We start from the raw sequence: 15,201 nt of genomic DNA, 5'->3' as shown, positions 1-15,201 counted from the left end.
ACTGAGCCATTTGCATTAAATTTTTCTTTAACTTAGCCTTATCTCTTTCATCTTTCCAAGTATGAGAGATAATTCATTTAGTCAAAGTCTCCAGATGTTTCACATCTATGGCTCTGGTTTCGACCCCCAAATCAACTCGTTCAATAGCATAGTCTGCATCTGAAGCAATAACAACATCTTTGTCGGACGCGGGTTTGGAAATGTCTGTGGTCCAATGCTTCGTGCTTTCATCAAAATCAATTATGGCCTCCATTTTTATCTTTTTGGGCTTTGTAGACTTTCCTATACATTTACTCACAGCATCCTCCATTGATACCGAAATAGGAACCACGTTCCTTTTCCTAGTGAATGAATCACTCAACCACTTGGGTGCCAAAGTCAGTTCCTTAGATGGCATGGGTGGAAATCCTGCTGAGGGTGGCAATGTGGCATTGTCTGCATGAGACTGGATATCAAGTGTCCCTAGATCCTGGAAAGTAGTGTCTATGCCAGTTGAGACCTTGTCTGTATCAGAAACAGGGGATGCCATATCGCACAGTGCTTCCTCTATGTCTAGATCAAGAATGAGATGGGGAGCCGACAGCTGAAAGCTCTTCTTGGACCTTGACCTGGTAATTTGACCACCAATAGAAAGCTCAACCTTGGTAAACGGGAATGTTAGTTAAAATAGAAGTTTTGCTTGCAGTATTCCTCTTCCCACTTTTGCTTCTTGAACCGGTTGCTCTTGTCGGCTGGAATCAACAACTCCTAAGCCAATTTTCTGTCCTGTGAATTATGTTGAAAGTGCATGTCTGAATACTATCCTCCATCTTTTTACTCCAATCCACCTCTGGAAGAGGCTCATTATGCACCCGCTTCAGAAACTCAGAGTCAAGTATATCCTCATCATTAGTGGTGATGTCTGAAGTGTCCATTGGCAATTTCATGTTGTGGATTTGCTTCAAGGTTAACCTGGACGAACTCCTTTTCCTCACTTCAAATTCATCCAAGCAACCCTCCCAATAATCTTCCAACTGAGGCACATGCTGTTCGGGCACCATCTTCTTTACATATTGGGCGATAAAACCTTTACTATCAAAATGATCTCTTTTCACAAAGGTCTTCAAATGAAACCTTTTAAATTCTAGCTCAAGATTCAGTGCATCAGAGACAAACCTGCAGCTGTAATGGCCTAAATCAATGGGGAAAATCCCACTTGTGTCGGACTCCTCACCATAATCCTTTGTGACATAGGCAAGCTGCCTGGAAATTTTGATCAAAATACAGGAGTCTGAAACATACCTGGGTAGCCTAAAGGGTTCACCTTTAAATCCTCCAACCCTTAGGTAAGTGAAGTGACTAAACTGTGTAAAGAAACTGCCATAATTGCTAACAAGTTCAATGGCTTCTACAGACATCCTCCTATGCAAGTTACCATGTAATTCAAAGGTCAACCTCCCAGCAAAAATATCATTCCAGCATAGATAGTCATTAACATACCCTTTTAAAGTCAAATTAGGATGATACTCATAAATCTTTATGCCTTGAACCCATTTTGCATGGGACAGTCCAGACCATTCTCTCACACAAGCAAGCATATATAATAGGTACGATGACATATGAAAGTTTGCCATCCCAGGGTAATTACTCAAACCTTCGTGCAACCTTTCCACTATAATAGTTCCCCAATCAATGGATTGATTTTTATCTAGAGTGACCTGGATGAAGAAATACATCCAGTCCTCCCAATAAAAGGAGTGGGAATTACCCTTTACTCTGCTCAACAATATTACCAAGTCCCGGATTGCGGGAATTAAATGTTCACAGATTAGAGATCTCGGCAGCCTTGAACCTCCTTTCTGGAATTTTAGAAGCCAATTCCGTGCAATAACAGTTCTGTAATACTGTTTTTTCTCAAAGAAAATTCCATAGGATTTTCCAATCGTCCAATCTTCATAGGGTTCCCGGTGTGGGATACCCATAGCTACCATTACTGTCTGTCTATCTATGGATAACAAAACCTCACCATTATTTTGCCTTATGCATCTATTACCCTTTTAATAGTGATTCATACATTCTAAAACTAATTCAGGGTAAGGAATAGCTGTGGGAAATGCGGCCACTTCTAATAACCCTCTCTGTGCAACATCTCTCATCATAGGATTTGCGGCTGGGTTCTGGACTCTTTCTAGAAAATCATCTAAATCCAATTGAACTAATGTTGTATTACCTAATTCCGGTAAAGAGATTACAAGGGAAGATGAGCTCATCAATTTGGGCAAAATAGGCCTCATGTTTAGCTTGTGATTTTCTCCAATTAATCCCAAGCAAAGAAGGAAAGTGGAAACAGAAACAAACAACTAACAAAATACCCAGATCTTTAAAACAAAATGCAACAATTTAGAAATTTGTTGAACATACCTTCGTCTATCCTCTGGAAACCCCTATCGCAGTCTATTTCTCCTACTCCAAAACTCCTTCTCAAAACCTTCTCAAGAAAATAATAATATCGATGTGACATCTACTCAGTTTTAAAGCCAAGAAAATCTTACCCATCATTACCACAAACTGTCTCCCTTACACTTCGTTCATGTGGCCTTACTCTGAAATGATTGTATCAGAGCATGCCTTAAATGCTAGATTGCTTCACTTCTGACACTATGGATCCTCACACATACTTGCTATAAATGATAGATTTCAAATCATTAGAGAAAGAATATTCCTCTCTTCTATGGTTGTTAATCATCTCTTGAAATGCGCGCTGTCACCTCGCGCCAACTCACATGTCTTCCGAGAAACGTATACATTGAACTCTGAATTTTGTGAAACAATCACGACACAAAATTAGCATGAGAAATGTTAAACTTTGAACTTTGAACCCAAAAGGTTCAAGTTCAAGGTTCAAAGAATGTAAAATACCGACAAGGACTAGCAAAGACTTAAAATCGCACGTGAGGAAAAACATTCAAAACAATGCTAGTTGAACTTTGAACCTTGAACCAAAAAGGTTCAAGTTCAAGGTTCAAGTTCAACGTAGTGAAAATTAAAAATGGCTGAGCTATATGAGGAAAATTAAACAAATGACTTGACCAATAGATTAAACGGGTATTACTCTAAGCAAGGACACATATGAAATGAAAATTTTATATGGGCCCAACAGGTTTACAAACCCTCTTTGCGGGAGCATTAAAAGGAGATACAGGAGAGAGTGAGGACTGGATCGAAGGCAATCCACCATTAGAACCTAAAAGAGCAGTTCCGTCAGGAACCCTATCCTTATCTTGATCCAAAACCACCAAAACCATTAGAACCCAAAGGAACATCAGGAACAGAAGTATTCATATCCTTATCCAGATCAAGCAATTCAAAAGGATTATTTGTAGGAAAAGAAGATAAATCTTTATCCATCTTAACTAAGTCAATTGCAATCCAGGTAATCACTTTGTCTGCCAACTCAGAGTTAAGAGCAATATTATTTCTGTTAACAATGTTTTGCACTTGGGCAATGAGATGATCATCTGGGACAATATGAGGACAATATTTAATTAACCAGACTATATAATAATTTCATTTAATCATTAATAAACTATATTAACCAAGCATCAATTAAATAAATAACTAAATACTCACAATACCACAAAATGACCACAACTCAACATGCTAGCACGACAACTCGCGCTAAGACAACTGACTGACAAGGGATGACAATTTAAGCCTAGAGTGTAAGAGGGAACTCATGCCATCTCCAAAAACTTGCCATTGGGATTAAGACATGCTCAAACCTGTGAAACCGGGTGGAGTCGATGTCTAGTACCTGCAATCCCACAACTACCAATCCACGATACCACGTATACAATAATATTTGATAATTAAATAGGCAAGTGATAGAGAGTTACAATGCCATATCCTACTCGCAATGAGTGATATAACATCATCCCTATCATGAAGACACTAGAAGACAATCACAATCATTTTAGCATCAACTCAATCACCATGAGCATAAAATAAGGTTAGCTTAACCGCAATATCACCAAAATCCCATGAGCATTATTATCCATATAAATAAAAATGCATATAGAGATCATCAAATATGAATCCATCATCATAATAATCAAGGATATATATCATCATCCACATAAGTCATCAAACATCATGTGTCCATACAAATGTCTAGCATCATCATAGGCATCTAAAATATAGATAAAGTCATAATCATAAGTCAAAACATCATATAAGAGTCTAGATAAGTCTATCCATACATAAATCAAAAGATAGTCTAGGAGGGACACTACATAATTATTGCTATTGATAGAGTTTTTGATGTTGCAACATTTAATATCAATGCATCCACATTTGATGTTTCCTTTCACATTCTATTAAAATAATCGATTCCTCTTAAGGGCCAAGTACTTGCAACATTTTAGGAGACCACACATTTAGTTTACTATATTATAATTGAAAAATAAGTTTCATTAGGCCTATAATACTAGATATCATTGACAAGTAATTGCATGAAGCCTTTCTCATGGACAATCAAGTTCCTTATTGTAGTCACACCATTCTTCTGTTTGGTCATTTGGATCAACTGTTAGTTGTCAAAGATATTTCTATATATGAGTGGGCTTTATATTGGACAACAATATATATTTTTAATGTGACTATTCCTTTTGATGCCATATTTCATCAAATATCTTTGCTTAATTTTCATGACCTTCTTGATAATATAAAAATACAAGATAATTTTTTTTGACTGAGATCTACTTAAATTGACAATGATCCTTTCTTTATCAATGGAAAGTAGGCACACTCCAATTGTCTACACATTTATTTCTAAAGATAACTTGGTTGTTCAATGCAATAAACATATACTAAAGTACTAGGGGGTGCTAGTTGCACATTGTAATGTAGAATAAATGATAGAGATATTATTCAAATATCAATAATAAATTTATTTCCATGTTGATCCTTTTCATTGGCCAGAAGTTATGCTCACTTCAGATTTATGTGTTGTTGTAGGCCTTATCAATGGAAAAATTTGTTAAAAATGATCTAGTAAACAAAAAAAATATTCCAACTTAAAAAATTAAACACCAATTGGTAAAAAGATTAATTAACATCATATTGTAGCCTTTTGTACAAAAATCGAGTCAGAATTTCAAATTGTGAAAGGTGACACATGCACTGGCTAAACTTTGGTGGAATTTTTGTGGGATTGGTGTGTTGGGCACTTAGGTCTCACCAAAATAGGGTCTCCAAAAGGGAGTCACAATTTTCAAGTTTTGTAATGTTAGATCTAGTCCTATTTTAAGTATTTGATGACAATTAAATTGTGAGATTATTAAAATGTAGAATAGGGCCCAAATAAGCTTGAAACGTTCAAGGAAAAATCACACTAAAGTAGGTCCCAAATAGAGAATGAAATTGTAAAGGGATGTACAATTTACTACACTACATAGTGCTCAATATATTTTTTTCTCATAAGGAAGTGCATCAAATTGAGCTTCTTGCAATCCAAGCTATATTAATAACATCATTATGTATATTTGACATGAGGACCATTGACAATTGTGCTTTAACAACCTACATTGGGTAACATGGTAAACCACATCCCCCATCATTGAATGAACATTTGAATCCATGCACTTAGAATAAATAATTAATAGATTTTAGGTGGGAAAGTCCCAACTAGTAGTAGAAGTGAATAAGAACAAATGTGGAAGTTAGAAGTATAAGAAGATGGTAATGGAAAAAGATAAGGAAAATATATTGATAGACCTCAAAAATACACTAAAGGGAATGATAAAAGAGAACAAAGAGATGGTATAGAAGTAGATGGGAGGATAAGAAGTGGAAGAAAAATATGGATCCACATAAAAATTTCACATATGACAAGATAGTGGAACCATATACTAGATATGTGGGAATTTTATCTAGAAGTCCAAGGAAATTCTACAATACTAGAATATGGTGATAATGTTATTTTTATGATCAAATTAATGAAATGTAGATGTAATATAATTCAAACAAAATTGCACAGCATATATCCTGGGAAAACCTTCCAACTTGAAGGTGAAAAACCCAACAACAAAAGTCTCTGATTATATTTATCAAATATAGGTATGTCTTTACAAGATTACTTCACTTCTTGAAGCTATATGTATAAATCAATTCACCCTAGGCTGTTGTATATACAATCTAAACTGTTGTAGGATACATAGACTGCTATAGGATGATCTATGACATTCAATCTGCTGTGTGTGAAATTGATCTTCTGCTAGATGAATATCAGACTGATATATATGTGATATATGTGATCTTGCTGAGAGCATGTCAAATTTCTGATGTGTAATATGAGTTTTCAATGAAGGGAGATTCAATCCCCTTTATCCACATTGATAGTGCCCCTTCACCAAGGGTCGACACTCTCCAAATCAACATGACCCAATGCAAGGGGTGGCAGACTTTCCAAGTCGGCCCCATTAGTTAAGCAATTATTAATTATTAGCAAATCATATATGCTAGTCGGCATATATGAATATGTTGGATTTTGCCAAGATCAAGGGGTCAATGAAATGTAAAAAATAGAGACACAATATAGGACAAGAATAAACTGTATTCTCATCAACAGAAAATGATTCAATAGTTACATACAATGTAGAAGAGCCTGCTTATATAGGCAAGGCTAGGGATATGTATGAGCACACAAACATGACATGTGGCTCAATAAGAAACAAGGGTAGGTAGGAAATAGGTGTGGGTAGGTAGGAGAAATAATATAATATTCCACATGAGGTGGATCACCCACCGAAGGTGGAATTATCACTCCACAATAAGTGGATATGATAGTGTAATAACAAGATCAACACCATAAAAGGTGGAATTTCTCCTACACACACTATCCCAATGTGGCACAAACACCCAAGTGTCTCATATCCAAACTACTATAAAATGCATTATCCTAAGTAAACTTAAGTAAGTGTAATAATATCCATGATGAATAATTATTTACACCAATAGAATACTTAATTAAATTTTTATATTTAATATATATATGAATCGGCTCATATAAATGTATAAGGCCGATAGGTCACTTAGACATTTATGTCATCTATGTCGGCTTGAAGGAATCCAACCATAGCTACAGTAGCATTAAAACTCCCTCTTAGCTAGGGAGGAATCCTTCTTAATATGAGTCATGTAGTGCTATCCACCATGGCTACTCCCAGAGGGTGGGTCCATCCTGACTACTCCCATGAATGGAAATGCAAATGAACACAATTGCTCATCACATAATCACTCAATGTGATGTTGTCATCTCATCATGACGTTCACCATGGCTACTCCCAGAGGGTGAATAAACACAAGTGCTATGTCATGGAGTCTCTCACATGACATACACCATGGCTACTCCTAGAGGTTGGAACAAGGGCTTTCACCTCAAACTTCTCTCTCATAGACAACAATGCATTAACAAGGGCTTGCACCTCACAATTGTCTCTCACAGAAAATAATGCATTATAGTACATCTCAAGAAAATACTGATGCTGAGACTCCCTCTCAACAAGGGCTTAATTCTCCACAACTCCAAGCTTGTCTTGAAAATGCACAAACTTCACTCTGGAAAGAGGCTTGGTTAGAATATAAATCGTATGATCATTAGTGCTAATGTACGTCAACCGAATAGCATTTCTTTGCACCCTATCTTTAATATAGTGATATTTGATCTCCACATGCTTTGTTCTATCATGAAACACAAGATTGACAGAAAGCTTTACACAACTTTGGTTATCACAATGAATAATTGTAGGCTCCAACTATTTTCCAAACAATCCTGCAAGGAGCTTCTGAAGCCATACTGATTCGTGAGATGCCACACATGATCCAATGTATTATGCATTTGCAGTACTCAGAGCCACCAAATTCTTCTTCTTGCTACACCAAGAAATCATAGCAGATCCCAAACTGAAGCAATAATGAAAGGTTCTCTTCCGATTAGTAACACTCCCTGCCCAACCAGAATCAAAATAGCCTTTCAGATTTAGGTCCACATTGGAAGAATATTTCGAGCCATATCCAACTGTGCCACACAAGTATCTGCTTGGCTGCAACTAGATGTATATGCCTTAGTTCACACATGAAATGACTAAGTGCACTCACTCCATAGAAAATGTCTTGTCTAGTGTTAAATAGATACATCAAGGATCCAATCATCTGTCTGTACATGGTGGGATCCACAAGATCGGAACTAGATGCAGATTCACTCAATTTATTCAAGTTAGTTTCCATCAGTGTAGACATAGACTTGCAATCTAACATCCCAAATTTATTCAAGGTGTCAATGGTGTATTTCCATTAACTTAGGATAATCTCATTAGGCCTCTTCCACACTTCCAAACCTAAAAGGAAATGCAGGAGTCCTAGGTCCTTCATCTCAAATTTTGAAGTCAACTCCTTCTTGCATCTAAAGATGAGATATTATTTCCTAGTAAGAAATACATCATGAACATATAGAACCAAGATTAAAGATTCACTATTGACTATATTGAAGTAAAGACTAAGATCAACATCATTCTTGCAAAAACCCAAACTCACCAAGTATTTTTCAATCCTTTCATACCATGCACGAGGAGCCTGCTTAAGACCACATAATGCTTTCTTTAATTTACATACATGAGATTATTTCCCATGAATCATGAAGCCTTCAGGCTGCTCAATGTAGACCTCTTCTTCAATTACGCCATTGAGAAAATTTGTCTTCACATCCATTTGATGTAGCTTCCATCCCTTAGCTGCTGCAATGGCAATGATGGTCCTGATGGAAGTGTAGCGAGCAGCTGGAGCAATTTTTTTTGCATAATCTATTCCTTCTTTTTGAGAGAAACCACGTGCCACAGATCTAGCCTTGTACTTCTCAATGCTTCCATCAGATGCATGCTTAATCTTGAATAGCCACTTGGAAGATACAACTGACTTTCCTTCTCTAGGTACAATGTCCCAAACATAATTCTTAATAATGGATTGATATTACTAATCCATAGCATCTTTCCATACTTGTTGATTTGAGGCTTCCTCAGCACTTGAAGGTTCAATCTCAATAATATTACACATCAATGCAACATAGATAGAGAATTTTTGTGGTCTTCTACTTTCTTTGAATGTGCCTCTAGGAGCTACGAACTTCTCTCCCTCCTGCATAGTGTTCCTTGCCCAAAGAGGTCTCTTTCAGTTCACAATAATATCTCTAGGCCCATTAATTAGATCCAAAGGCTCAACCAGATCATCATTCATTTCAGGTTCAGGAGACTCCCTCTGAATCTCAGGAGTATGATCAATGTCCATGTCTTGAGGAGTTTCTTGATCATCTATCTCCATGCATGAACCTTTAGAATTTCTGAATGTAATATCTTCCTCAAATGTAACATCTTTGCTAACCTCTATCTATTTCAAACCTGGAATGTAAATCCTGTAGGCTTTAGAAGTTTCACTGTAGCCCACCAATCTTCCTCTCTTGCCAGAAGGTTCCAACTTGGTTCTCTTATCCTTAGGTACACGGATATATACTGGACAACCAAAGATTCTCAAGTGACTAACTTCAAGATTAACCCCTATAAAGTCTTCTTTTGGAGTCATATTCTGTAGTACCTAATGAGGACTTCTATTCCGAACATATACTATTGTCCTGGATTCTTCGACCCAAAGAAATGTTTGAAGGTCTTGATCATGGATCATGGATTTTACAAGTTCAACAATTGATCAATTCTTTCTTTCTACAACCCCATTTTGTTGTGGGTTGTAAGGGACACAAAACTCTCTCTTGATTCTTGCCTCAATACAAAAATCATGAAAGCTTCCAAAGGTGTAATCACCTCCATTATCAGACCGTTAAACTTTAAATCTCTTTCTAGACAAGTTTTTTACTTAAGCCTTAAATTCTTTAAATCTACCTAGGACTTCATCAGACTCTTTAGACCTTAAGAAATAAATCCAAGTCTTCCTAGAGTAATCATCTTTGAAAATTACGTAGTACAAAAATCCACTTAGGGATGCCGTTGACGTGGGACCACATAAATCAAAATGTAAAAGATCTAATATTTCTTTTAACCTACTTTCACTACTATGAAATGGACTCTTAGTATTTTTACCCATAGCACAACCTCTACAAGTACCATCATGTACATGACTAAGTTTAGGAATACCTTTGACCATCTTCTCCAATGATGGAAGAGCCCTGTAATGTAGATGACCAAGTCTTCTATGCCATATTTCACTGGAACTGGAAGAGTCATGTAGAAGAGCTTGAACTGGACGAATGGAAAGCTTGTACAAACTCTCATGCCGATTCCCGATCACATGTGCAGTCTTGATGCTAGAGTTCTTTTGCCATGTAAGAACTCTCGCTTCTGAAAATTCTACTTGATAACCATTGTCCTCCAAGGTTGAAATAGATACAAGATTCCTCTTGATTCATGGCATGAATAAGACATCACTTAGATGAAGGGGAATCCCAGATTCAAGGTTGAGAGATGTAGCACCAAATCCTTTCACTGAATAGCATGCATCATCTCCAATGATCACTTGAAGGTTAGAATCCCTTTCCACCAAATCTGAAAGTTGTTCTCAATATCGTGTGATATGTCAAGAAGATCCACTATCAATCAGCTATGTGTCACTATCTGTGGGAACATTACTTGATAAGGTAGATATGAAGAGGAATCCATTAGAGTTGTCTTTTGCTTCCTTTTGAGTTGAGACTTCATTAATGTTTTCCATTTGTTGCTCAGGCCTTGTCAAACAATCTCTTGCATAGTGACCAAACTTATCACATCTAAAGCACTGAACGTGGGAGAGATCTTTCTTCTTCTTCTTTTAATCAAGTGCAAAGTTTGATCTTTGATCTCTATTCCTTTTCAAGTTTCCTTTTCTCCAATTTCTTCCTTTCTTCTTAGTATATTGAGTGACAAGAAGATGAGTGTCTTTATTTTGAGAGCCTTTGACAATTCCCCTTGCAGCCAACCTAGATTCTTCTTGGATGCAATCAACACGAAGACGATTAAACTTAGGAAATGGATCTCCCACTTATACTTTGAATAAATGGCTCCCGTGAATGAGGAATGCCATTCAATGCTAACATGACAATATCTTTATCCATAAATCTATCTCCAATGGCACTTAGTTGGCCCCTCAACTATGTGATCTTCATGAAGAATGATATGACTATTTTTCCTTTCGCCATCTTGACTTGATGAATTTGTTTCCTCAATGCAAGAGCCCTACTTATGTTGTTGATCTCATATAGACCTTCCAAGGTTTTAAACATGTCTCTTGTAGTTGTCATTTTGGAAATGAAAGGCACTAAGTGATCCTTCACGGAGTCAATCGAGATCTTCTTCGATTTCATGTCATTCTTCTTGAATTGAATTTTCTCCGCTTGATCTTCTAGCTCAGATAAATCTCTTTCTTCAACAAACTAAAGAAGATCATTTTCTTCAAGTGCAACAAGAACTCTAAACTTCTACGAAGTGAAGTTTGAAGCACCTTCAAGTCTATCTTCAACCTTGAGCCCGTACACCATTTTCGAGGCTTTTATATTGCTTCTTGAAGGTGAGAGATGAAAGAGAACTTCACAGCTATAAGAAAATCTGATCATGATCTTCTCAAACCCGCTCTGATACTATGTTATTTTTATGATCAGATTAATGAAATGTAGATGTAAGCCAATTCAAACAAAATTGCACAACATATATCTTGGGAAAACCTTCCAACTTGAAGGTGAAAAACCTAGCAACAAAAGTCTCAGATTATATTTATCAAATATAGGTATGTCTTTACAAGATTGCTTCACTTCTTGAAGCTATATGCATAAATCGATTCACCCTAGACTGTTGTATATATACAATTTGCACTGTTGTAGGATACACAGACTGCTATAGGATTATCTATGACATTTAATCTGTCTTGTATATTGTTCAATCTGTTGTGTGAGAAATTCATCTTCTGCTGGGTGAATATTGCACTAATGTATATGCGATATATGTGATCTTGCTAAGAGTATGTCAAACTGCTATGTGTAATATCAGTTTTCAATGAAGGGAGATTCGATCCCCTTTATACACATTGATAGTGCCCCTTCACCAAGGGTCGACACTCTCCAAATCAACACGACCCAATGCAAGGGGTGGCATACTTTCCAAGTCGGCCCCATTGGTTAAGCGATTATTAATTATTAACAAATTTTATATGCTAGTTGGCATATATAAATACTTAATTACATTTTCATATTTAATATATATATGAATCATCTCATTTAAATGTATAAGGTCGATAGGCCACTTAGACATTTATGTATGTGAGCCTGAAAGAAACCAACCATATCTACAGTAACATTAACAGATGGAACTCCTAAACCTAGTCACTTTTGGGATTTTAGCAACATCCAATAAGTGATAGGGATATAAAGGATGAAAAGGAACAATACATGTGCAAAATTGACCAAAAGGAGACTCATTAGGAATAATCATAGATCAATTATAAGTGATGGGAAAATGAGGCCAAAAGCTCAAAGGGGATATGGGCCAGTAAAATTTAGGCACTACAAAGTTGGGTGCCAACATTTTTTATAGTTGAGGAAATTTTTCTCTTTGAAGTATAGTGAGATTATGACTATTTGTAGGAGTAGATGACAAAAAAAGGTATTGTAAAGCTATGTATCAACACCACAAATGCTAATAGAAAACCTCATTGATAATATAAAGTGATAGTAATATAAAATATCACATAATGATAGAACACAACAAATCACAACATAAGTATCCAAGTTACATAATTGAAAAATGTTGACAATAGTAAGTCTCATTGGAAATTTTGGTACAAAAGATTAAATAATATGTTATTGGCCATTACAACCATCACTCGTAGATTCCAACAACTGATTTCATAGATACTATTTGATCAAAACATCATCAAACACGTAATTAGGAAAATATTAGCCTTGACCTAACAAGTCTATTAGTTGGACAACATAATATGTTTCATATCATTGTATCTTGTTTTATAAGCATGGGATTTAAAACTCCCCTTCAAGTAATTATATAATGTATTACAAGCAAAAAATATTTATAATTGATTCTTATAAATATTAGACATGCACTTTCAAAAAAATTTCCCCCATCTAAATTACTTTTATTGCAAGATTCAATTGATGTTGCAAAATTCAACACCAATAAATATGCAATTGATGTTGCCATTGACATTTTATTAAAATAAATTATTCATCTTAAGGGCAATTACTTGCAATGTCATTCAATATATTCTAATTGAAAAATATAAGTTTCATTAGGCATATGCTACTGCCTCACATTGACAACTAATTGTGTGAAGCCTTTACCATGGATAACAAGAGACACATTGTGTCAAGTTCCTACCAATAGTGTTGTTTGTTTGAAGTAGAAATGAGAAAAGCATTTGGTATGATGTTTATTCAGAAATCAAGAATTACTATTCATAATAAAATAGTTTGAAATACATTGTGACATTGTAGAAGATGAAAAAGTAAATATTCCAAAAATCTAGAATTATTATTGTAGTAAAATAATTTGAAATATATTCAAAAATAATAAAGTATAATTATTCATAATAAAATAGTTTGAAATATATTTCAAACATTGTAGAAGATGAACAAGTAAATATTGCAAAAATCTAGAATTATAATTGTAATAAAATAATTTGAAATATATTTGAAAATAATAAAGTAAAATTCTTGTCATTTTAAAAGTAAAATCGAATAAATAAATAAATCTCTTAAGTTTACAATATATTAATAAAGTTTGACTTTGGATTATAAATTTTTAGTTTTGAAAATTGTATTTTTAAAAAATAGCTACTTATAAATTGAATTTTAAGGTTAATAACTACTTTTAATAAACCAATTATTAAAACTAGTTGTAATGTTTATTTTATTTTTAAGTTTTAAAAATAAATTAATAGAGCTTAAGTTAGTATTGTAAAATTTTAATGTTGAAAATTGTATATTTAAAAAGTAGCTATTCATAAATTAATTATTTTGAAATAAAGGGGTAAAATTTTTATTGAAAATCAGACACAAGAATTACAAAGAGAATCAGGGCCCCAAGACCCCAAAAAAGAACCACAAGCCCAGCCCAAGATCAACCAATTTCATACTCATCCATGTCCTCAGCAAGAATCTTTTGCAAGTCTTGACAGTATTCCAAGGAGAGATGCTCCCAACCTTCAACTTTCCAAGCACTACCATGTTCTGAGGCCCAATTAGCCAAACAATCTGTAGCTCTATTCCACTCACGAGGAATGTGGATGAAGGACACCTTCTCCATTGACGAGCTAATATGAAGAATCTGATGAATAATCTCTGCCAACTGCCAATGAATCCCACTCACCTTCTACTCTGGATTCATAGATAACCTTCCATTGACCCAACTCCCAAGCACGCTCCAAGGCATAGAGGATTGCAAAACCCTCCATAAAATGATTAGAATGCCTCCCTTTATGAACCGAAAAGAAGAAGACCACCTCCCCCATACCATCCCTACCAACACCACCAACCCCAGCAAGGCTTGGGTTACCCCTAGAGGAGCCATCGGTATTAATCTTGATAAACTCATCCCGAGGAGGCATCCATCTTCCCACCCGTTGAACCTTCTTCAAAGAACGTCTACCTCTCCTTACACAAGCTAAGGCAGGAGACAACTCCTACAATCCCAACCTACTCACAATATCCACCTCATCTCTATTCAAAGGAAAATGCACCTCACATTTAGCTTCCACCATCTCCCAAATCATAACAATGACTCTATTCCACACTTGCTAAACAACCAGTCTGACCTCACGAAAGGTCCTCCTATTCCTCTCGAGCAGATCTGCCATGGAATGAAAATGGGCCCAATGTACCAGACAATCTAGAGGAAGGAGGAGAGGATACGGGGTCTGCCCAAACTGCTCCAAAACTCCACCAGAGAATCCACATGAACACAAGGATGCTTCCACACCCCCCACCAATAGTGCCAAATAAGAATAGAGAAGGGGCATCTGAATAACAGGTGTGAAGAGTCTTCCTCCCCATTACCGCACAAGGCACAAATGGGAGGCCCCAAAATCCCCGCTTGCAAATATTGTCCCAAGTTAGGCATCTGTTCAAAGCCAAAGTCCAAGCGAAGCAATTACACTTCAGCCAAGAAAAAATATTCCACA

The sequence above is a fragment of the Cryptomeria japonica genome, chromosome 3 (assembly GCF_030272615.1).
Source record: "Cryptomeria japonica chromosome 3, Sugi_1.0, whole genome shotgun sequence".
In the NCBI taxonomy this organism is placed as follows: Eukaryota; Viridiplantae; Streptophyta; class Pinopsida; order Cupressales; family Cupressaceae; genus Cryptomeria; species Cryptomeria japonica.
The sequence above is the reverse complement of the archived record's forward strand: the minus strand, read 5'-3'. Positions refer to the sequence as shown.